Raw genomic sequence first — 25,603 nt, 5'->3', positions numbered from 1 at the left:
GACAAAGCCTGCCACACTTATGGGTGGAGCTGAAGCCTTTGAAGCACAAGGCTCTGAATGAGTGGCACACTTAATGGCCTTTCTGGAGCAGAAAGTATTTCCATTACCAGCTGTCACTGTGGGACACCAGTACAAGCTTGTCTCCGGGTTACAAGCTTCCTCCCCAGAGATTAATGTGCACACCAAGTCCATGGGATGTTTTTAACCTTTTCATTGCTAAATATCTGCATTAAACATGTTCTGCAAAATGCCTGTAATGAATGAACTTGAGGATAGCAGATCCCCTGTAAGCCAGTGCAGAGCAATATTAATGGACATGTCTGCCTGCCAGATTACTCTCTGTTTTCTTGGCTGATGAATAGGCAGGAGATAATAAAGCTGCAAAATAAAAGATGGAGCAAACTGAAAAAAAAAGACATCAGCCTTTCTTCTCACTCTCAACTTTTACCTCAATTTGGAAAAAGGATAAAGAAAAGAAAGGTTGGGATTTGGTGAACGTTTTTACTCGTTATTAAAGTTGGAACCGTTTTGGTCCTTAAACTCCATATGGTTTAAAAAAAAGTCATTTTCTCAGCATGAATTTTACAACACAGAATCATATCCAACACTGAACTCAATAAACAGTGCTATGTAATTCCTGGCCTTGATCCTTTTTATTCTTGGGGATAGGAACATTGGGTGGGTAAAATATGGAAATGCTGAACAAATTTTTATTATTGGAGTCAGAAGTGGCTGAATCTATAAATTTAGGAAAAATGGATTGCACAGCAGTAGATTAAAACTCTCGAGAATCATCTGCTCGAAAACTAGTCACCACAAGTACTCAGTTGTACCCACGTACCTGATGTATGAATCACTGTTTAAAACTCAAGATGGAAGATTTTTAAAAATACCTGAATCATTTTTATGCCATGGGCACTATAAAGGAATAACAAGTGGGCAAGTTAGAGACCTTTCTAAATGCTGGTATGATTCATTTTAATTGAGTAGCCTAAGCAGATGCAGAATACTAAGTAGAACTCTCCATTAGCCTCAGTGCAAAACCAGAGACCTTATTCATTTTTGATTTAGGCAACTGATGTGATTTAGAGATCAATTTTCAGCACATGGTAGTAAGCACTGAAACAAGAAGAGAATTGGGTCCAATTTTCCTGATTTATATCCATGCACAGTCTGATTATTCCCCTTCTGGAGTGGAGAGCAAAATAAGATTATTCAAATTTATCTATCCTATCCTCACTGACCATGAATGAGTATGTACAAGTTCAAGAAGTCAGCCTTCATGCATCTTAAAACAAGCTCTGAATTTCTTAGATTCCAATTCTGACTGCAAGAATAGAATAATTACATTTTAAAGCAATATTTTAAATTGTTACTTCTATAAACTAAGGCTTGTTTCAGATATTCACTTTCAGATAAATGAATTCAGGAACCTGATTTCTAACGGCAAAACATAAAGGCTGCCAGGTTAAAAACTTCAATTGTCTCTCCACACTGTTAGGAGAATCAGATTTTCAAAACCTCATGAGAATATGAGGACTATGATTATTTACGTTACAAATAGTTTTGGAGAATTTTCCTTGTAGCTATTTTAAAGAAAAAGTCAGCTGGATATAAATAGTTTTTTCTACAGTCTCCAAAGTTTATTTCCACTTTCTATAGTCATGTTATTAAATTTTAAGGACAACTTGTTCTGTGATTGCTTTGATTTTCAGGACTTATTTTCTTCATGCTGAAACATAGAATTTCCCCTTGATCCAGTTTGCATATGTTTGCTTCCTCAATTCTATATTGGGAAAGTACAAACTGCCCAGTTACTGATATGGACATGTTAATTTTATTTGTTTTTAATTCAGATATACAGTATGGTTACAGGCCCTTCCTGTTCACGAGCCCGTGCCGCCAAGTGTATCACATAACCTGCAGATCCTGTACATTTTTTGGAGGGTGGTTGGAAACCAGAGTGCCCAGAGGAAACCCATGCAAATTGCGAGGAGAATGTACAAACGCATTACAGACAATGCTGGATTTGAACCTGGGTCACTGGTGCTGTAATAGCATTGCACTAACTGTTATGTTAACTGCCCTAAAATTCTAACATTTGGCAAAGGGCTGAATGTTACAGTTCTCCTGCAACTACCGACCCATAATGATGCCAGGTTTGAAATGACCTCAGCAGCAGCACTAAATAATTTTCTCTGGGGTCAAGAGAAAGACAACCACAAACAATCACAAATGCCAGGATATTGAACTCTGCTTGACTTTCCACTGGGATAAATACTGTGACAAGAGAAACACAAGAGAGTGCAATGTTAGAACCTTGAACAAACCCTGAGAGGCCTGTCAGGCAGCATCCACGAAGAAAAGGTGACAGGCAACATTTTGGGCCGGTTGGTCTCCCTTTTTTGAGTCTAAGAAGGAAAGGAAGATAGCAAGTATAAAAAGGACAGGGAGGGACTGGGGAGAGGCCATGAGCTAATATGATTCTGGACAAATAAAGGTGGGAGAGATAGAAGAGGAGACAATGGGGATGGTTGTGGGGGTGGGGGGGGGAGTGGTTGAGAAATGTAAGGACTGCAATAGAATAAGAAAATATGAACAGCTATGCAGCAGGTAGAAACGGCGGAACTGGATTGGGGAGGGATTGTTACCTGAAGTTGGAAAATGTAATGTTCATGCTATTGGGTTTTAGGATGCCCAGGTGGAATTTGATCTTGAAAAAGGGTCCCAAACCAAAACATTAACTATCCATTTCTTTTCATGAATGGTGTCTGACCCTTTGAGTCCCCAAGCTGTTCTTTGCTTAACCACATTAAGGCTAAAAGGGAAAATCAAGAGCTTGATTTCCTTAGGAGCCTAAAGAAATTCAGCATGTTCCCAACAGTCACCATTTTTTACAGATGAACCACAGAAAGTATCCTGTCCTGATGAATCACAGCTCAGTAGGGGAATTACTTTGTACAAGATTGCAGGAAACTGCAGAGAGTGGTGAATGCCACTCAGTCCACCATGAAAACTTATCTCTGTTTATCAACTCTGTCTACACCTCTGAACCAACATATTAAAAGACTTATCCCATCTTTGTCACACTGTCTTCCATGTCCTGCCATAGGGTAGAGGGTGAATGAGTTTGAAAACATCTATCATAAGATTCAACGACATTTTCTTCCTCACTCTCGTCAGATTATTTAATGGACCTCTCAGTAAAATAATTTGCCAATGCGTTTTTTTTTAACTGAACTCTTCTGCTGTAACAATATACATTGAATTTTTGTTTTATTTTGCACTCTCAGTTGTACACAAAGATCAGATGACTTGACCGGAAAGCACACAAAACAAAGCCTTACACTGTATAGCAGTTATATGTGACAATAAACAATTGAATTTGCTTCAATGCAATAATATGGCAGGATATTATATAAGCCAGATCATCTTGCATTCTTTCTTTGAACAGAATTTCTCCCCAGGATTTTCATCTTCATTGATTCAGCATCTTATCACTAGAGTGGCAGTAACAGGATGAATAATTAATCCACCAGTCTCCTCCTTACATCAAATGAAAATGTTTCACTTGAAGAATCATTCAAATTTGTATTCCTAAATTGCCGCCTTTTTACCACCATGCCTTCTTCAACCAAAGGCCACATGAAACACCCTTATCTCTTCCAAATTCTATGTTGGCCCAGCCCAATCCATTGAACCAAATGGTTAGATGGCATATCCCACAGTTAAACAGATTTATTGTTGCCCCTGATTTTTCTGCCATCAGCAAATTGTCTCACGACTGATAAACATTCAGACTTGTTTATTTGGCAATAAAATATTTCTTCAGCTCAATGATAGGAATATCACAGCCATTTCTATGGCTCCAATCTGGAACGTCAAAGGATAATCATTGTTCTGAATATAACTGCTGTTATCATCTTCAAACATGATTGCTGTACCTTTGTAGGCTTGTTCAGTTAAAGTTTATTGTCATGTTTGTACACACATATATAAACACACACACACACACACACACACACACACACACACACACACACACACACACACACACACACACACACACACACACACACACACGCACACACAACTCGACTAAACAGCATATCTCTGGGCCATAGTACAGACACACAGTACACCTTACACTTAAATGACATATATCCATAGCAGTCCAAAAGAAACAGATAAAATCATTTATGGATTTCTAGAATTGTTCAACAGTCTCATCACTTGTGGGAAGAATCTGTTTCCTAGCCTGGCAATCCTGCTTTTTATGCCCCTATACTTCTTTCTTGAAAGTAGTATCTGCAGGCTGGATAGTAAGGGTCCTCAATAATTCTCAGAGCCCTTTTAAGCACCACTCCTTGTAGACATCATCTATAGAGGGAAGGGAGACCCCAGTAATCTACTCATCAGTTTATAACATCTCTGTACGGACCTCTGATCTGATGCTTTGCAGCTACCAGCCAGCCAGGACACTCTGTGTTGTGCTATTGTAGAGTGCTGTTTGGATAGTGGTCAGTAGCCTTGATCTCCTCAACCTCCATAGGAAGTGTAGGCACTGCTGCACCTTTCTGACAAATGACGAAGTATTGTGGATTTAGGATAGGTCATCCTTATGGATGGCAAGGAAATTTGTGCTACCCACTCTTCTACAACAGAACCATTGATATGTAGTGGAGATTGGTTCTTCTTCCTCCAAAAGTCCACAATCATCTCCTTTGTCTTTCTATGTTGAGGGTCAGGTTGTTCTTCTTGCATTGTACAAGCCTTTCAACCTCCTCTATGGAAGCTGATTCATGATTGTTGCAGATGAGGTCAACTGCCGTAGTTACATCCACAAACTTGATCATTCTGTTGAAACTAAACTGGCAGTACAGATGTGAATTAGCATCATGAACAGTAACAGGCTGAGCCCGTAGCCCTGAGGTGTGCCAGTGGTCAGTGTGATGGGGCTTGAGGTTATTTAATTTTTAAATTTAAATATATAGCACTGTAAAAGGCCATTTCAGCCCACGTGCCCGCCACTCCCAATTACACACAATTAACCTACAACCACCTGTACATTTTGAACAGTGGGTGGATACTGGGGCCCCTGGGGAAACCCCATGCAGACACGGGGAGAACGTATAAACTTCTGATAGACAAAGTGGTATTTGAACCTCAGTCCTATCGCTGGTGCTATAAAGGTGTTGTGTTAACCACTACACCAACCATGCTGGGTTATGCTGCCAACCAAGACAGACTCTGGTCTTTCAATCAAGAAGTCCAGGATTTAGTTGCAGAGATAGGTACTGAATCTCAGCGAGGACAGTTTATCCAACAGCCTGTAAGATAAGATCGTGTTGAATGTTGAACTAAAGTCAATGTACATTGTAGAAGCCAGGCAGTGTTTTGTAAGTGAGTCAGCAAGGAATGGAGCATCAGATCTATTGCATCATCTGCAGATCAGTTTATTGCTGGTAGGTGCACTTTGATGCACTCCATAACTAGTTGTTCAAAGCCCTTCATAATTGTATTGGTCAGTGCAACTGGACAATACCAGCTACTGTTGCTCTCTTGGGCACTGGGTTGATTGTGACAGTCTTGAATCCTGCAGAGTCAATGGACTGCTGGAGATTGCCACTGCCAGACCTGTGCAGACCGGGAAAAGTGAGGATTGGAGAGCACTGCTCCAAAGGATTCAACCAAACCATTTGGTCCTAATACTGGAAACTCTGTACAGGCTTAAAATAGTCTGTTAAAGGAACAAACAACAGTTTTTAAAACTTCTGCAACCATGAAGGTCTGTGCCCAAGATGGTGGTGGTGTGCTCAGCAGGACAATGTGAAGCATTAAAGTCAACCCTATAGGACAATGTCCATGGCAGCAGACCAGCAAGGGGTTCAACATCTGAGGGACCCATACAGCCTGTGGATGGCTTGTGGTCGGGCGATCCACACAGACTGCAGGCCGCTGGAGACTGGCTCATGGGAAGCAAGTACCAGAGCTGAGATTTGAGAAGGAGCCGAGGACATGACAGGCTCCCAAAGGGTGTCGGAACCTGAAGGCTTCCTGATTGTGTAAGAGATTTGGACCTGGAGCTCATGTTGCCAATGAATCGAACAGGATTCTGTGCAGCTGGAGGTGAATTCATGGACATTCAGCGACTCTGAAATTACTCTCTTTTGCCTCTCTTACTCTTTTACTGTGAGGGTACCAGGCAACACTAATTTGTCTGCCTTACAAAGAAGGGAATTCTGTATAATATTACATGTAATATTACATAACAATAAAGGAATCTTGAATCTTAGGACGTCAGTCACCCTGCCCGCAGAGTCTCTCAACACCTGACCAGGTATGTAATCTGGTCCTTCTGCTTTGAATGGGTCACCCTGGAGATGATCCTCCTCAATTCAGCTTTAGCTATGCAGGGTGCTTGTTCCTTTGGGGGTTGTGGGGGGGGTAGAAACGGGACTTTTTTGGCATTGCATTGTTTTCTGCATCAAACTGTACATAGGTGTTCAGCCTTTTAGGATGGGAGGTGTCATTAACAGAACCGCAAGGTTGATTTTGGTCTGTTATGGTTTTAATACCTTAAGTGCACTTCGTTTCACCAGTGTTGCATAGTTAGCTGTGGATCTTCAGTATGTAGCCCCACTTGGCCTTCCTGATTTCTCAGGAAAGTTCATCCCTTGCTCTTATTAGTGTTATCTTACCACCTGTCCTGAAAGCAGTGTCCTGAGCTCTGAATAGTGCCTAGTGTCTAGCAATTGTTTCTGGTTCACCCTGGCTGTGTAGTTGCCAAGACATCCAGAATCGGGAATTCTTGTCCTAAGCCTTTCTGACTCTCTTTTACACTTTACTCCTTCTATGTATGTTTCCCTTCGTTAACTAAGTTTTTGGCCAATTGCCCTCATCTAACATGCCTTGATTTTGGGTGTTTAAGCTGGACAAGCAGGGAGATGGGAAGCAGAGTGTGAGGTCAGATGATGGACAGTTGATGGAAAAGTAGATGTAACGTGTAGTGAGATTGTTGGGAAGGCCAGGCAATGGATGGGTCTTAAATGTAATCAGTTGGATGGGTTAAATGTGTTTACTTCAATGTGAGAAGTATTAAGAATAAGGTTATTGGACTGAGAGCAGAGATTAGTGAATGAAATTAGGATTTGGACATTGGAGAGATTTGGCTGTCACAAACACAGGGTTGGCTAATTCATGTTCAGGGGTTTAGATGTTTCAAAAAGGATAGGGAAAAAGATAAAAGAGGAGGTGCAGGAGTGGCATTGCTCATCAGGGATAGTATCACAGCAGCAGAAAGGGGAGGATGTTTTGGAGGGATCCACTAATGAGTCTGTGTGAATGGAATTCAGATACAGGAAGGAGCACTATCAGGTATATTTTGTAGGCCCCCAAATAGCCACCAGGACACAGAAGAGTAAATTAGTAGGCAGAATTTGGAAAGCTCCAAAAATAATAGGATTGTTGTCATGGGTGAGAGGCTTCAACTTCCCTAATATTGACTTTCACCTTCATGCAAAAGATAGGTTGGGCAGAATTTGTCAGGTGTATCCAGGAAGGATTTCTGACAAAGAACATGGACAAGCCAATTGAAGAGAGGCCTTACTGGATATGGTCAGGTAACAGGCCTCTTGGTGGGTGAATATTTTAGAGGCAGTGATCACAACTCCCGATATTCAGCATAACTATGGACAAGGATAGGAGCAGATGGCATAGCATAGTGGTTAGCTCAATGGTACAACAGGGTCAGCGACCAGGGTGCAAATTTGGCACTATCTGGAAGGAGTTTGTATGTTCCCCATGTCTGCATGGGTTTTCCCCGGATGCTCCGGTTTCCTCCCACCCTCCAAAGCGCATGATGTTTTAGGTTCATTTAGGTGTAATTGAGTGGCATGGCTGGAATCGGCTTCTACCATGCCATGAATAAAATTTTAATTTTAATTTTAAATAGTAAAGTATCTAATTTGTGAAAAGCATATTACAATGGTAGTAGGCAGGACCTTGCAAGAGTAAATTGGGAACAAATGTTTTTTAAGGAAATGCACAGCAGACATGTGGAGGATGTTTCAGGAACACACCTGGGTTTCTACAGAGGTTTGCCTAAATGGGACAGGGAAAAGATGACAAGGTAAAGGACGTTAAACAGGAAATAATGCAGGTGCTGCGATTGTAGTGTAATCCACAAAAGTGCTGGGGAAACTCAGCAGGTCACGTAGCAGTTATGGGAAGCAAAGGCATATAACTATAACTAACTTTTTGGGTCTGAGCCCTTCATCACAGTATGAGCAAAATACCAGACTGGCACCTTAATAAAAGGTAGAGAATGGAGAGCAGTGGCAAGGGGAGGTTCACAGGCCAACAGGTCATAGGTAGATATGGGTGAGAGGGCAAACGAGAATATAAGGCATGTAGAGGAAGCCGGATGTGAGTACCAGATGCATTACACGTTCCCTGCAGATTCATAAGGTGCAGTATTACTTAACTTGGAAGGACTGTTTGTGGCCCATCAATGTTGGTGAGGCCAGGAGGTGTGGGCATAAACGTTGCATTTTCTGTGGTTGCAAGGGTTTGTACTGAGGGAACGATTAGTGGGTAGGGTGAACATGAGAGGTGGAACAGCTAGTTAAGTGGAAGAAGGAAGAACATATAATCTTTAGGAAGCAAAAGTCAAGAAGAAATCATGAGAATTATATAGTAGCAAGGAAAGAACTTAAGAAAGGTCTTAGCAGAGCCTGAAGGCGGCATGAGAAGGTTGTGGCAAGTAGGAGTAAGAAAAACTTCAAGGCATTCTACACATATATGAAGAATATAAGCTTGACTAGAGTGAGGGTAGGACCACTTTGGGATAAAGGGGGTAATATGGGACTGAAGCCACAGGAGGTTAGGGAGGTCCTAAATGTATTCTTTGCTTCACTGTTTGCCAGGGAGAAGGACCTTGGTGAATGGGAGTTTAGAAAGGCTAATTTGCATGAAAAGATTAAGAAAGTAGTAGTGCTGGAGTTTCTTTAAAGCATTCAGACCCAGGACTGAATGAGATCTACTGTAGGTTACTGCAGGAAGCAAGCAAAGAAAATGCTGGGGCAGTTTTCAATGATCCAAATGTAAACCCTTTGTTCAAGATAGGTAGGAGAATCCAGGGAATTGTAGACGAGTATGTTTTAAGTCAGTGATGGGCAAATTATTGGAGAGGATTCTTAGAGACAGGATTTATGAGAATTTTGGGAAGGATAATCTTCTCAGGGTTTGTCAGCATAACTATTAGAAAGGGACATCATGCATCATGAGTCTAACTGAGCTTTTTGACAAGGTAATAAAAGAAATTGATGAAAGGCGATAAGGGGCATATAGATTTTAGTAGGGAGTTTAACAAGGTTGCCCCTGGTAGTTCATTAGGAAGGTCATGAGGCATAGACTCTGTGAAAATTTGGTTGCGTGGATTTGGAGTTGCCTTGCCCACAGAAGGTAGAGGATAGCACCATAATGGATGTCCTCTCCCTGATAGTAAGTGCAAAGTTGTGTTGTGCATGGATCTGTTCTGGGACCCCCTACTCTTTGTGATTTTATAAATGATTTGCACAAAGAAGTGTAGGGATGTGTCAGTAAGTTTGCATATGACATAAAGATTGGTAGTGTTGTGGATAGTGTGGAATGATATCATAGGTAACAATGATACATAATACATAGTTGGGCAGCGAAGTATCAGTTTTCAATCCAGAAGAGTGTGAGGTAATGCACTTTGAAGGTTGAATTTGAAGGCAGAGTATGTCGTTAATGGTAGTTTTCTTAACAGTGTGGAGGAACATAGGAATCATAGGGTCCAAGTCCATAAATCCGTCAAGTTTGCCATGCAACTTGATAAAGAGGTTAAGAAGGCCTATGGTGGGTCTTCATTAGTTGGGGGATTTGAATTCAACAGCCATGAGGTAATGTTACAGCTCTATAAAACTCTTGTTTGTCCACACTTGGAGCTTTGTGTTCAGTTCTGCATTGTCTCATTACAAGAAGGATGTAGAAACTTTAGAGAGTTTGCAAAGGAATCTTTTCAGGATGTTGCCTATATTGGAGACCATATCTTATGAAGTAAACTTAACCAAACTATACCTTTTCTCTTTGGAGTGATGAAGGACAAGAAGTTGTTTAATAGAGGTATATAAGATTATGAGAGACATAGATATGGTGGACAACCCACACCTTTTTACCAGGAGGACAGAAGCAAATTATAGAGGACACCTGTTTAAACTGAGTGGAGGAAAGTTCAGGGGAGATGTCAGAGGTAAGTTTTTAACTTAAAGAGTGGTGCTTGCCTGGAATGCATTGCTGGGGTGGCAGTGGAGACTGGTGCAATAAACTCAAAATTCAATAGACTGTTAGGTAGGCATATGGATGCAAGAAAAATATGTTAATGGGGGTTGTAAGGTTAGGAAGGAATAAATTCATTGTGGAATAGATTTAAATGTATCAGCACAACATCATGGGCTAAAGGACTTGCATTGCACTGCACAGTTCTATGATTATAAAGATTCCTAACTTTGTTCAGAAATGCTCATGTAACAACCTTAGAACTGTTTTCCAATTCATCAACTTTCAACATAATTGTGCCAAACAAACTAATCCCAAAAAACATGACCTTGGTCTCAGCCTCCTTCTAGGCAATTGGATCCATGACTTTCTATCCCACAAACCATAATCAGTGAGAACTGGTTAAACCACGTCCTCTATAATCATCCTCAACCACACAAGGTGTGGAATGATATCATAGGTTACAATGATACATAATGATAACTCTATTATATTCGCTGTACACACACAACCATGTGGCCAAACACTGCTCCAACCCCATCTAAAAATTCAGATGACATCACCATTATAGGCCAGATCTCTAACAACAATGAGTAGAGAAGGGACTTTTAGCTCGGTAACAGGACAACAACCTCTCCCTCAATGTTAGCAAAAACAAAGAGAGGTTATGGGCTTCCAAAGAAGGGGTGGAGGTCACTCCCTGGTCCGCATCAATGTGCTGAGGTGGAGATAGTTGACAGCTTTAAGGACCCGGGAGTAAATATTTCTAATAACCTGTTTTGGTTCACTCACATCAATGTTATGTCCACAAAATCTCACCAGCATCTTTACTTTCAGAGGTCTGTGGAAGTCACCAAGAGTGCTTAATAACTTCTACAGGTGAATCACTGAATGCATCATATCAGGATGCAACATGGTGTGGTGCAGGAACTGCTCTGTCCAAGACCATATGAAATTGCAATGGGTGGTGAACATGGCTCCAACAGCTCCATCTATAATTCATGCTGCTGTGCAAAACCCTTCTTCTTTGGCTTGGCTTCGCGGACGAAGATTTATGGAGGGGGTAAATGTCCACGTCAGCTGCAGGCTCGTTTGTGGCTGACAAGTCCGATGCGGGACAGGCAGACACGGTTGCAGGGGAAAATTGGTTGGTTGGGGTTGGGTTTTTCCTCCTTTGTCTTTTGTCAGTGAGGTGGGCTCTGCGGTCTTCTTCAAAGGAGGTTGCTGCCCGCCGAACTGTGAGGCGCCAAGATGCACGGTTTGAGGCGATATCAGCCCACTGGCGGTGGTCAATGTGGCAGGCAACAAGAGATTTCTTTAGGCAGTCCTTGTACCTCTTCTTTGGGGCACCTCTGTCACGGTGGCTAGTGGAGAGCTCGCCATATAACACGATCTTGGGAAGGCGATGGTCCTCCATTCTGGAGACGTGACCCATCCAGCGCAGCTGGATCTTCAGCAGTATGGACTCGATGCTGTCAGCCTCTGCCATCTTGAGTACTTCGATGTTAGGGATGAAGTCGCTCCAATGAATGTTGAGGATGGAGCGGAGACAACGCTGGTGGAAGCGTTCTAGGAGCCGTAGGTGATGCCGGTAGAGGACCCATGATTCGGAGCCGAACAGGAGTGTGGGTATGACAACGGCTCTGTATACGCTTATCTTTGTGAGGTTTTTCAGTTGGTTGTTTTTCCAGACTCTTTTGTGTAGTCTTCCAAAGGTGCTATTTGCCTTGGCGAGTCTGTTGTCTATCTCGTTGTCGATCCTTGCATCTGATGAAATGGTGCAGCCGAGATAGGTAAACTGGTTGACCGTTTTGAGTTTTGTGTGCCCGATGGAGATGTGGGGTGGGCTGGTAGTCATGGTGGGGAGCTGGCTGATGGAGGACCTCCATTTTCTTCAGGCTGACTTCCAGGCCAAACATTTTGGCAGTTTCCGCAAAACAGGACGTCAAGCGCTGAAGAGCTGGCTCTGAATGGGCAACTAAAGCGGCATCGTCTGCGAAGAGTAGTTCACGGACAAGTTTCTTTTGTGTCTTGGTGTGAGCTTGCAGGTGCCTCAGATTGAAGAGACTGCCATCCGTGCGGTACCGGATGTAAACAGCGTCTTTATTGTTGAGGTCCACCATTGCATTAAATGGCTTATTTTAACATAGCCACACTAGATATCTACTGGTAAGACAACATCTATCAATGGAAATAATTTCATTTGGAAATAAGCTGAACTTGAACAGATCAGATTTGATATCGGAAAATTAGCTGAAAAGCAAACACTACTTTTAATCTATTGCAAATATTTTATTTTCCATATTGGCACAAGACCTGTCATTGCCCTAACCAAAACCACGTAGATGAAACCCTCACACCTACTTTTGTCAATTAACTTCACCAAAGTGTCCCCATTGATTTCTACAATTTATAACTTTTCCTCTTTAGCTACATTCCTATTTCCACCCTGAATTCCAGACCTGTATACTCTAGACCTTGAACCTTTGCAGGTCAAGTGGAGGTCATCTGATCTCTCCCTCTGCTCTGGACTCATCAGCGAATTCATGCCTTTGCTCACATTGTTGTGTTAAGAAGCCCAAACTTAATATCCATTCATAGCCTCGGTTCCGTGGTTCATGCCAAACATAATAGAATAGTACTAGTACAGTTAATTCTATTAACTAACAATGCCCAACTTCATTTAAAAGATGTTTTGTTGAGCTTTGTTTAACTGTATACTTTTACTTAATTAATTAATTTCTTTAATTCTGTTTTTTTTTTAATTTTAAATATTATTCATTGTTAAAATGATTTTAAAACCAGTTTCAACTATGCATATTTATCTTTACTCATTATAGATAATTAAAATCAATGAAGCAAACCCCTGGGCAATGTAAGCTGTCAAAGGCCTTTTAGTGTTCTACTTTCCTGCAATCTACTAGCCTCACAATTTGAAATAGTATATGGCTTATAAATTGCATGAAATGTACAGATAATTTTAGAATCCATAAAATATTGCAACAATTTTAAATAAACAATTTACATAACTGAAGCCAATGCATCTCCTAAACATGAGCTTCAAATCAAATGATGTATCAGCCTAAGTTTGACTATGTTCGAAAGCTTTCATTTCTTCATTCAGTACCAAGTACACTGATCCTGTAAACAACCCAAAATACAGCAGAGAAACTCTTGTGAGAGAATTAGCATCAATTGATTACAGATAAAGTTGCATTCTGAATGCTGTCTTCCAATCTAGAAACACATCTTTTAGTTTACTATCTTCTGAGTTAAAATCCAGTGGGAAAATTTTACATTTTTAAAATGTAAATGTTGTGGTAGGTTGTAACCAAAGAACTGGCATATCAAATACCTTTCTGCAATTGAACATTTCATTGAAGTTTTCACAATGTGGAGAATACTTTGATACTGACACCTCTTGGGTGAGTTACTAATTTCAGTCATGATATGATGACATTTTGTGAAGGGCAGGTAAGGCTGTAAATCAGAAACTGTCACTGCAGACCACTCTCATGCATTTCCTTGTAGTAATATGATGGAATTAGCCCAAGGATTTGTTTTATAACAATGTGGGAAGATGGAGAAAGTGATAAAAGATGGAAACAAAAAGAGGTCACACGAGTGCAGAAAAGGCCATTTCACTTCTAAGTTATAGTAGAATGCTGCTCTCTGATTATGTTTAAATAAAATACATATACAGTTTCAGGGTGGACCAGTGCCACAACACATTGGCTTACTCTTGCCTGCACAGCTGAATGGTGGGATGTGGCTTCACGCCTGTGATTTCCCACATGGCGAGTTCCTGATCTCAACTGAGCTGTCGGAGCAGCTATGTGTGCAGGCCAGGTATTTTTCTGTGAGGAGGGAGGGGAAAAACCATGTTGGGGAAACAAGGGAAAGTTTAACACAAATGAATAGTTAAATAACAAAACAATTCTTGAGAAAAGGTTTGAAGTCTGTTTATGCATATTTCTAATGTAAATTGGTGATTTGTAAAAAAAAATCTATTGAACTGGTTATTGATGGACATTCACTTTCCAGAGCTGCAATGTAACACTGGGTTGATTCTCGAATAATGAGAAAAGTTGTTTGACACTGTGACAACCTGTGGGTGGGGAATCTTGAGAGGCTGACTGAATTCTATTTGGTCTGAACATGGCAGCAATATTGTCCTGCATCGCACTGGGACACAAATATTGATGGATTGCAACAGTCCGCTTTGAATTTCAAGAAGGCACAATTTCATGGTGAATTATGACTTGGGGTTTATTGAAGAGGCAAAGTGCTTAAGTACTTCCGGTTCAATTATGTGTAATGCCATAAATATATTCTCTCAACCAAACTTTGTTGTCAAACTGGCATAATTGATTAATAAATGACTGCTATTTTAGCTCAAATGTGATGCCTCACATCTTTAAACCTTTTCTAAAACTCCTGGTTTCAATTAATGCCTCCTGAATTAAAAATGACAAGAAAATGAGCAATATTGATTTTGTTTACTTTGTGCAGTAAATATTAACTGTGCATAATTTTGTGGGAATAGTTAGAATATTATTAGAATGATCAATAGTTTTACTTTTATTTATTAACTTTTGTGGTGTGTGCATCACTGACAGACAAACAACGAACATGCCTCCATCCTTTCTTTTGACAAGATGGTAAGGAGCTGCTTTCACGTTTACTCTTGCATATCATTGCTTTTCCATGGAGAGGTCCAGGCTTTCCAGCCAGATGACAGTGGGTGAGTGCAGATATACTTCAATCAGTATGGTGTGTGTCATAGAGATAGACTTGCAGGTGGCAGTATTCCCAGTCAATTTCTTCTCCTGTTTTGCTAGGTGACAGAGGTAGAGAATTTGGTTGGAGCTGCCATAAAAGTCTTGCTGAGTTGTCACTGTACATGAGGCATATGGTATGTGCTGCAACCATGGTGTGGCAGTGACAGAGAGAAGGGATGTTCAACATGGGGTACTGGATGTCAATCAAGTAGGTTGCTAGATCCTAACTGAAATCAAACATCTTGAATGTTGTAGGAGATGTAATCACTCAAGCCAATAAATAGTGCTTCATCAAATTCTTAATCTGTGCCTTCTAGAATGCTCTAAGGAGTTAGAATAAGTGTCTTGCAAAATACACAGAATTTGAGAAACCATGGAAATTTTTAACAGATCTATAATGGAAAGTGTGCTGACCAGATGCATCATGGTCTTGTATGGGGACACCAATATCCCCAAGTGTAAAATCCTGCAAAAGTAATGGACAGAACCCTGGACATCACAGGCAAAATGCTCTCCACTATCAAGAATATCAACAGAGAATGCTGCCGTCGGAGAGGAGTAGCAATCATGAAGAATCCACACAATCCAGCCCACACTCTGTTTTCACTGCTGCTGTCAGGTAGAAGTATAGGTAAAAATACAAAATAGGTCAAATAGGTCAAACAGTGTACTTTATGTAGAAAAGATAAAAATATGTTACCAATGTTTTGGGCTTGAGCCCTTCATCAAGGTATGGAAAAATGTAGCAGGTGGCCAAACAAAATGGGGAATGGGGGGGAGGGAAAGGGAGAAGCATGGTCACAAAGCAGGAGGCAATGTGGATAAGGAAGGGCAGGCACATGAGCAAGCAGGGGGATTAGGGAGGGCTTGGTGAATGGAGAAGGAAGGGGTGGAGAGCTGGAGAAAAGAAGGGAAAGGGAGAGCAGAGAGTAGGCTAGCAGAAACTGGAGAAGCCACTGTTAATGCCATCTGGTTGGAGAGGATTAGGTGCCACAAGGCTCACACCACCAGATTCAGGAACAACTGCTACAGTTCTACCATCAGACTCCTCAACAACAAACTCAATCAAGGACACATTTAAGACTTTTATTTTTGCCTTTCTTTTTTTTTCTCTCTGTATTGCACAGTTAATTAGTTTAGATTTATTTAGGTTTACATGTGTACATTGTGTGCAGTTTGTTTTGCACTACCAATTAGTGGTAATAAGCCTCACCCATATGAAAAAAGAATCTCAGGGTTGTATGTGATGTCATGCATGGACTCTGACAATAAATCTGAAATCTGAATTTAAATTTCGTGTTCTCCTGTAGCCACACAAAGTATGTACTTTGATGATGCAAATAGGGACACCCAATAATGTTGATGATTAGGGTTTTAGTGATGGTCGTGTCTTTCAATATCATTTGATGAAGACAGTCAATTACGTAGCTAAAATTTTACTTGTCCAAGCCTAGGCATTGCCCTGTTGTAATGTGGTGCAGGCTTATCTGAAGATTGGGTTTGCCTCATAGAGGTGTAGAGTTTTACTGTATGGAAGCGGGTCCTTCAACCCCAAGTGTCCATGCTGACCTATCTTCCTGCTTTAAACCTTTCTTATCCATGTACTATCAACATGCCGATGTAACATTAAAATTTTACTTCCCTTTACTACTTCCTCTGGCAATTCACTCCAATATATACACTAGCCTTAATGTGAAGAAGGTAATTCCCACCCCCCCCCCCCAACATCCTTTAAAATCTTTCCCTTCTCAACTTAATTCTATGTCCCCTTGTTTTCAAATACTCTGGGAAGAAAAACCATGACTATTTATCTAATCTTTGCCCCTTATGAAGTTATAACCCCACTCCCACCAGCCTTTGACATTCCAGGGAGGGAGCCCCAACCTATCAATCCTTACTCTATTACTCAAGCCCAGTCCTGGGTGCATTCTTTGAATCTTTCTTGCCCCCCCCTTCCAATTTAGTGATACATGTGCAACAGCTGGGTGATTAGATCTGCTCCCAATATTCTTAGTGTAGTCTCACTTATACCTTGAACAGTTGTAATATGATGTTCCTGTTCCTTTTCTCAATATCTTGACCAATGAAGGTAAATATACCAAATGCATTTTCTTCACCTGGTGTATCTATATTGCCACTTTTATGATTATGTTATATCTTTAGAAAAGGATTAATTTGATGTATGGAACCCTCAATGACATTAACTATCCAGAATATTTATCCTGATACCCAGTGGCCACACAGGAATATGGCTGGATGAAATGGGTACCACTGATACACAAGGTGGAATCATGCAACCATAAGATTATTTAGGGTGTGATTACAGTTTGTTTGGACCTTGGAAGAATTAAACATCTTGTGGATCTGGTTCTGGTTTCGTAAGAGTAATCCTAAGGGTAGAAATGGGTACCCATCACTGCACCAGGAAAGTGACAGAGACTGTCCCCTTAAGAAGAAGAAAATTCATCTTGATCTCCTTAGATAATGAGGTTAGTGATATAACCACGAGCCTAGACCATCATCAGTCACAATCAAATCGGTCCGTGAGCAGTTCTTCATCTACATTGTGGCTATGAATGTGGTCAAGCTTTCTCAACACCAACCTTGGAGATGACATTGGCTGTCATTCATGTTGTATGTTGAACATCTACTTCATGGAATCTCATGTCTACCATCCATTATTCTGACAGATATTACTTCTCCACAGTCTCCCTTAACCATTACCTTCTCCTCCCTAGAACATTGAAGGCATAAATGCACTTTGTTATGCCAAATGGCAGTGAAGGCTAAAAAGATAACCAAGCTCAATGCCACCTAAATGTATCTCTATGTTAATCCTCAATTTTCTTTCAATGCATTGAATAAACACCAAGATTTTCCTCAAACTAAGTTTTAGCATCATCACCAACAAGCTTGGAGACAATTAGGAATCCTTTTGACCTGGATGGACAGACGTGGGATGGTTCTTCCAGCATCACAATGGTAAGGAGATTAATGCATGCCATGAGCTGGATCATTACAGTTTAGTTTGGCAGAGCTGACACCAAATCAGCATTGCATGAAAACTTGCATCAATAACAGCCTGCTTTGCATACTATCAGCATGTGTTGCAGCACAAGTGTTTCTGCACTATTTAATTTGCTGAGTAAACTCAGTTGCTCCAAAATTGTGTGTTCACAACCTGGGTATAAATTTAAGCAAAAATGGCGTCTTATCAATGAAGAACATGGTCCATCGTGATCTATATATCATCATTATTCTACTGTTAGTACCTATCACAATTTTGGATGGCTATACCAATATAAAATTGTTTCAAACATGAACATGTGGTCAGTCAAAATATGCTTAACATTGAGGTAGGGTCTTTAGGAACTTGGTTGTGACAGGAGCCTCATCAATGCCCATTACAAAGCAACACGATACTGAATTTATCACACTATGGGTCAAATGCAGAAATTGATTATTCTCATATAACACTGTGCTCCATTTTTCTTGAGGGTTCTGGCTGAATGCTTAACCAACATATTCCTCTCTTGTCATTTATTACCTATTCAGTGGATAGCACTTTGAACAATATTTCAAAAGTAGTTTTCTTTTACTTTTAGCTGCAAATAGCAAAATAATTATGAATCAATTTAAGATTATGTATAAAACAAAGTGAATCGCTAAAACAGAATGGGGACATTGGAGAGGATGTGATTAGTGCTTCAACTCCTTCGATGTAGTTGTTAGGAGCAGATTATGCTATACAAAACACTACAGCAATGACCACGCACGCGCACCCACACACCCACACACCCACACACCCACACACCCACACACCCACACACCCACACACCCACACACCCACACACCCACACACCCACACACCCACACACCCACACACCCACACATAGATCATGACATTGACATGGGCAGAATAATTTATTAGTAAGCATCTAAAAAATAAGAAATCCTCCTTTTATCAATTAGAAGTGCCTTGAGATCCTTGTGCAGTGATGCAATGTAGAGTTTCTAATTGTTTACCATAAGCAAGATTCCAAAGTACATCATATTATATGATCCGGATGATCATCAAAATTCAGACTACAGTTAATCCTTTTATTAACATAAAGAAAATCAAATGTGTATCTAGTATTAGTTCAATTACTCTAATCCAATGTCATTATTTATTAAAATCAAAGCATGCTAAGTTCAAGAGTACCCAAAAGTGAGCATGAGAAAAAGTTGCTTCCAATGCAGGAATGATTTTGACTTAGTAAAAAAATATGTGCTTAGGAGTCTCCCTTCCCCCCCACCAATGTAATCTACTGGAATTGTTGTCTGAAGAGGACGCACAAAATCATTGAGGACCCCTTCCACCCTGCACAAAGCATCTTTCAGCTGCTCCTGTCGGGGAAGAGATGCAGGAGTATCAGAGCCAGCACCACCAGGCTGAGGAACAGCTTCTTCCCACGGGCAATGAGAATGCTGAATGACCAAAGGAACTGCTCACATTAACCATCCAAGAATCTAATTTGTACAAAACATTTTTAAATAAATTTTTATAGATACAATACTTGTCCTGAATATGTATTATGTGTTTGTATGTGAGTTATGTTTGGTTATATGTCCGCATATTTTGCACCGAGGACCAGAGAACACTGTTTCGTCAGGTTATACTATTACAATCAGATGACAATAAACTTGACGACCTGACTAATAAGATTTAGGTAAAGTTCAGGACTGGGTTTAAAAAAATGTACCATTGGTATATAAAAATATAAGTGTTCCTTCAGCAACTAATTGGTCCATGAGATATGATCTTAATAAATTGTTGTTTCATTCGCTGGTGTTCAGTTTGAGAACAGCTGCCCTGAATGAAGTGTGTTTCTGGTTAGCCTTATCTTAATTTGAGTAATTGTATTTTCAAAAGCACAAAGAAAACCCACAGATTCTACATTATAGGTAACCCACATACCCTGAGTTCCTTTCCCACTCCTACTTCTACACAGACGTTCTCCCTTTTTTTCACCTTTTCCATTCCCCCACCCACTTAAATTTGTGACCCTCATTCACCTGGTTCCATTTGCCGATTGCCACATTCCTAGCCATCATGTTTTCTCCCTTGGTTTGCATTTACTGTCCTATTTGATTGTATTTGCCCATCATTCTTTCATTATCCAATTCCTCTTACCATTCTCTTGTCTCTGTCACTATCTTTCCTCTCCCCTCACCTGGCTCAATCTACCTAATATTTTTTCTGTTATCTGTTTCTACCAATTACCCACCAGCCTTTCTCTCATAAAAACCCTCCTCCCCACCTGGATCCAACTGTTTGTCACTCACCCTAATCAGGTTCCACCTATCACCTACCAACCTATGTCTTATTCTTCTCACCTCTTTATGTGAGCATGCTTTTTCGACCACAGATGCTCCATGGCCATTTGAGTTCCTCCAGCAGTTGGCCTTTAACTCCAGAATCCAGCATCCACAGCCTCTTGTATTTCTGGGATATTTTTCAGTTGCAAACATTCGAGACAACCACCAGCCCAACAAAATCTATCACATTTCTACGTCTTTACATTCAATATTATTATGTCCATGGTGATGATGATGGCATCACAAAGGTCCTGAGGCAGCTTTCCTTGGTCCCAGCAGAGCATGAAAAACTCATGCAGTTTGGCATGCAGAGTTTTGCCACCAGCCTTCCAGACCTCTGGGGGTGGTGGGGGGGGATTCCATCCATACCTGCTGCTTTGCTACTTTTCAGTTGTTTAATTGCCTTATATGTCTCTTCCCGGGTAAGGACCTCATCCAGCTCTAGATTCAAGGGCTGTTGAGGGAGCTGGAGCAGGGCGAATTCTTGGTCTGAGCGGTTGGAACTGAAAAGAGATTGGAAGTGTTCTGACCATCGATTGAGCATGGAGATCTTGTCGCTGAGGAAGACTTCGCCGTCTGAGCTGCACAGAGGGCTTTGGACTTGGGGTGAGGGGCCGTACACAGCCTTTAGTGTCTCATAAAAACCCCTGAAGTCACCAATGTCGGCGCTAAGCTGCATTCGTATGGTGAGGCTAGTCCACCACTCAAACTACAGGGGAATCACGCTGCTCTCCATTGCAGGCAAAATCTTCGCTAGGATTCTCCTTAATAGACTAATACCTAGTGTCGCCGAAAATGTCCTCCTAGAACCACAGTGTGGCTTTCGCGCAAACAGAGGAACTACTGACATGGTCTTTGCCCTCAGACATCTCCAAGAAAAGTGCAGAGAAAAAAACAAAGGACTCTACATCACCTTTATTGACCTCACTAAAGCCTTCAACACCAAGAGCAGGAAAGGGCTTTGGCAAATACTAGAGCGCCTCGGATGCCCCCCCAAGTTCCTCAACATGGTTATCCAACTGCACGAAAACCAACGAGGTCAGGTCAGATACAGCAATGAGCTCTCCGAACCCTTCTCCATTGACAAGGGTGTGAAACAAGGCTGCGTCCTCGCACCAACCCTCTTTACAATCTTCTTCAGCATGATGCTGAAACAAGCCATGAAAGACCTCAACAATGAAGACGCTGTTTACATCTGGTACCACACGGATGGCAGTCTCTTCAATCTGAGGTGCCTGAAAGCTCACACCAAGACACAAGAGCAACTTGACCGTGAACTACTCTTTGCAGACGATGCTGCTTTAGTTGCCCATTCAGAGCCAGCTCTTCAGCGCTTGACGTCCTGTTTTGCGGAAACTGATAAAATGTTTGGCCTGGAAGTCAGCCTGAAGAAAACTGAGGTCCTCCATCAGCCAACTCCCCACCATGACTACCAGCCCCCCCACATCTCCATTGGGCACACAGAACACAAAACAGTCAACCAGTTTACCTACCTCGGCTGCACCATTTCATCTGATGCAAGGATCGACAATGAGATAGACAAGAGACTCGCCAAGGCCAATAGCGCCTTTGGAAGACTATATAAAAGAGTGTGGAAAAACAACCACCTGAAGAAACACACAAAGATCAGTGTGTACAGAGCCGTTGTCATACCCATGCTCCTGTTTGGCTCCAAATCATGGGTCCTCTACCGGCATCACCTACGGCTCCTAGAATGCTTCCATCAGCGCTGTCTCCGCTCCATCCTCAACATTCATTGGAGTGACTTCATCACCAACATCGAAGTACTCGAGCTGGCAGAGTCTGCAAGCATAGAATCCACGCTGCTGAAGACCCAACTGCACTGGGTGGGTCACGTCTCCAAAATGGAGGACCATTGCCTTCCCAAGATCGTGTTATATGGTGAGCTCTCCACTGGCCACCGAGATAGAAGTGCACCAAAGAAGAGGTACAAGGACTGCTTAAAGAAATCTCTTGGTGCCTGCCACATTGACCACCGCCAGTGGGTTGATATCGCCTCCAACCATACATCTTGGTGCTTCACAGTCCAGCGGGCAGCAACCTCCTTTGAAGAAGACTGCAGAGTCCACCTCACTGAGAAAAGACAGGAGGAAAAACCCAACACCCATCCCCAACCAACCAATTTTCCCTTGCAACCACTGCAACCGTGGCTGCCTGTCCCGCATCGGACTTGTCAGTCACCAACGAGCCTGCAGCAGACGTGGACATACCTCTCCATAAATCTTCATCCGCGAAGCCAAGCCAAAGAAGAAGAGAAGATTATGTCCAACACAGTTACCATCAATATTCTAGGTTGATATATTAAGACAAAATCCAAACATTCACCTCAAAACTGTGACTATAAGAACCTGATATTCTACAATAAGTGATTCACCATCTGAATTTTATTGACCAGTTAATTCAGTAGTTCCCAACCTTTTTCATTCCACTCACATACCACTTTAAGTATTCCCTCTGCCATCAGTGCTGTGTGATGAGTAAGGGATTGTTTAAGGTGGTTTGTGTGTAGGAAGGGATGGTTGAGAATCACTGCTCCAGACCCAATTGTTACTGAAATATGTTGCTTGAGAAAAATTGTAATTGCCGCATCTCCTTTAGAGTCATTAAACCATGCACATAACGAGTCAATAAGGTTTTCAAACATTTTCTTTCCACCCACATACCACCTTAATTGAATTCTCAGCACTTGCCAGGATAAGTTTGGATTCAATAACTTTCAAGAGCAATCATTTGATAGTATTCATCTATCACCTTGAGCATTCTATTCCTTAAGTTTTATTTTCCAAGAGGATCTTCGAAAAATTATTTTTTTTTAACCAATCAGAGGAACAGGACAAGAGCCATTTTGTAAGTAACACCATTCTACTGATCACATAATTCTGGTTCAGAAATCTATCATCGCTCTCTCATCATGAATGGATCACCACAATTCCTCACTTAACAATACTGCAGGGACTACCTTTATCAGATGGAATGCAATGGTTCAAGAAAATGACGACTATCACCTTTTAAGCATCAATTCAAGCCGGGCAATAAATGGTGCCCCTGTCAGTGACAATTACATTCCATAAATGAAGAAGCAACATCCTGGAATAATTAGACAATAGTAGTGAAGCCAATAAATTATTAGCAACGGGAGCAAAAAATAAAATCCTATAAGAGTGTAAAGATAACAAAAACTCAGATTGTATGAAACAAATGAAGGGGGTGGTGGGAAAAGAATCAGAAATCAACATGTGGACTGGATAGCAGGATAAGAAAGGGTGGAATGTTCAGAAAAAGGGAGGGAAAGCCTTTTAGAATGTATATTCAGCCCAGAAATGAACAGAAAAAGGAAAGTGAGGAAAGCACTTCACAAATAATGGTAGTATTCAGGTAGCATGGGCTTATGGGACAGAAGGGTCTGTTACCATGCTGTATGCCTCAATTAATTAATTAACTGAATTGTAAAAAAGATAACAGAAGGAATAAACAAGAATACGAATTGAAACTTACTTAAAATTATAATGGTGAAGATAAACAGTGAAGGACCTGGCTCTCTTGGCGAATCAACTCATACTGAAGTAAACAGCAGCATATAGTGATCTAGAGTGTTACAAGGAGCATTTAAAGCAATGTATTTATATAGTTTTGTGACCACAAGGAATCATCTTTTATACATTGGAAGTATGGCAACCGCGGGAAGGAAACTGCTGGTACATGTTTTCCAATGCATGTATCTTGGGCCTGATAGGAGAGGAGAAAAGAGAGTATGAGAGGAGTGGAATGATTCCTTTATTATGTCATTATGTTGCATGTAATGTTGATTCACTGCAAGTTAAATTTAATATGGGGAATGTGCAAAATGGCTGGAACCTACTAAAATGGAGAATATATAAACCATTCACCATCACCTGTGTTGTACTTTTTAAAAAGTTAAGATCCAGCCCATTGAATTAAAAATTCAAACTCGACATTCTTTTCAGTCATTTTTCTCAAAGAATCAATGGCTCCTTTTATTGTCATGTAATTAAAACGTAATATAGATGGATATACTTCCACTTTTGTTTGCTGTAAAGCAAACAAAGAATCGCCATGAGTATTGCCTGGCGCCCCAAACAATAGCAGAAAGAGAAGGAAAAGAGAGTCCATTCAGAGATGCTCAATGTTCGTGAATTGGCCTCCAGTGCTCCCATAATCCCTGCAGCCGCAAGGACTAGTTCAAACTATCAGCAACCCGAGATCTAGATCCAAACCTCTGATATGATATGCTATTCGGGAGCCTTTCTTGCCTTCAGTACCCCCTTGAATCCTGTCTCTGGTACCTGGTTCCCATAAACCAACAGCCTGTGTAGGACCTTCAGCCATAAGCAACCAGCTGCTCGCGACCTATTTGGATCTTTCAGCAGCTGCCATGGTCACCATCCTGTAGGGTTGCAGTCTCTTCAATCTGAGGCACCTGCAAGCTCACACCAAGACACAAGAGCAACTTGTCCGTGAACTACTCTTTGCAGACGATGCCGCTTTAGTTGCCCATTCAGAGCCAGCTCTCCAGCGCTTGACGTCCTGTTTTGCGAAAATGTTTGGCCTGGAAGTCAGCCTGAAGAAAACGGAGGTCCTCCATCAGCCAGCTCCCCACCATGACTACCAGCCTCCCCACATCTCCATCGGGCACACAAAACTCAAAACGGTCAACCAGTTTACCTATCTCGGCTGCACCATTTCATCGGATGCAAGGATCGACAACGAGATAGACAACAGACTCGCCAAGGCAAATAGCACCTTTGGAAGACTACACAAAAGAGTCTGGAAAAACAACCAACTGAAAAACCTCACAAAGATTAGTGTATACAGAGCCGCTGTCATACCCACACTCCTGTTCGGCTCCGAATCATGGGTCCTTTACCGGCATCACCTACGGCTCCTAGAATGCTTCCACCAGTGTTGTCTCCGCTCCATCCTCAACATTCATTGGAGCGACTTCATCTCCAACATTGAAGTACTCGAGATGGCAGAGGCCGACAGCACCGAATCCACGCTGCTGAAGATCAAACTGCGCTGGGTAGGTCACGTCTCCAGAATGGAGGACTATTGCCTTCCCAAGATCGTGTTCTATGGCGAGCTCTCCACTGGCCACCGAGATAGAAGTGCACCAAAGA

The 25,603-nt window shown here is 41.5% G+C and overlaps 1 protein-coding gene across 2 annotated transcripts in view; it reads right to left on the bottom strand.

The window, feature by feature from the left end:
* st18 (ST18 C2H2C-type zinc finger transcription factor) overlaps positions 1-20,631 on the bottom strand; it is a 184,293-nt gene extending 163,662 nt beyond the window's left edge. For both annotated transcript variants that reach the window (XM_069921506.1, XM_069921507.1), the window contains exon 1: positions 20,463-20,631. The gene's annotated coding sequence lies outside the window, so the exon portion shown is untranslated. The remainder of the gene's footprint in view (positions 1-20,462) is intronic.
* Between the last annotated feature and the right edge of the window lie 4,972 nt (positions 20,632-25,603).

This window comes from Narcine bancroftii, chromosome 2, assembly GCF_036971445.1.
Source record: "Narcine bancroftii isolate sNarBan1 chromosome 2, sNarBan1.hap1, whole genome shotgun sequence".
In the NCBI taxonomy this organism is placed as follows: domain Eukaryota; kingdom Metazoa; phylum Chordata; class Chondrichthyes; order Torpediniformes; family Narcinidae; genus Narcine; species Narcine bancroftii.
Note: the sequence above shows the minus strand (reverse complement) of the source record. Positions and strands in the feature narration are given on the sequence as shown.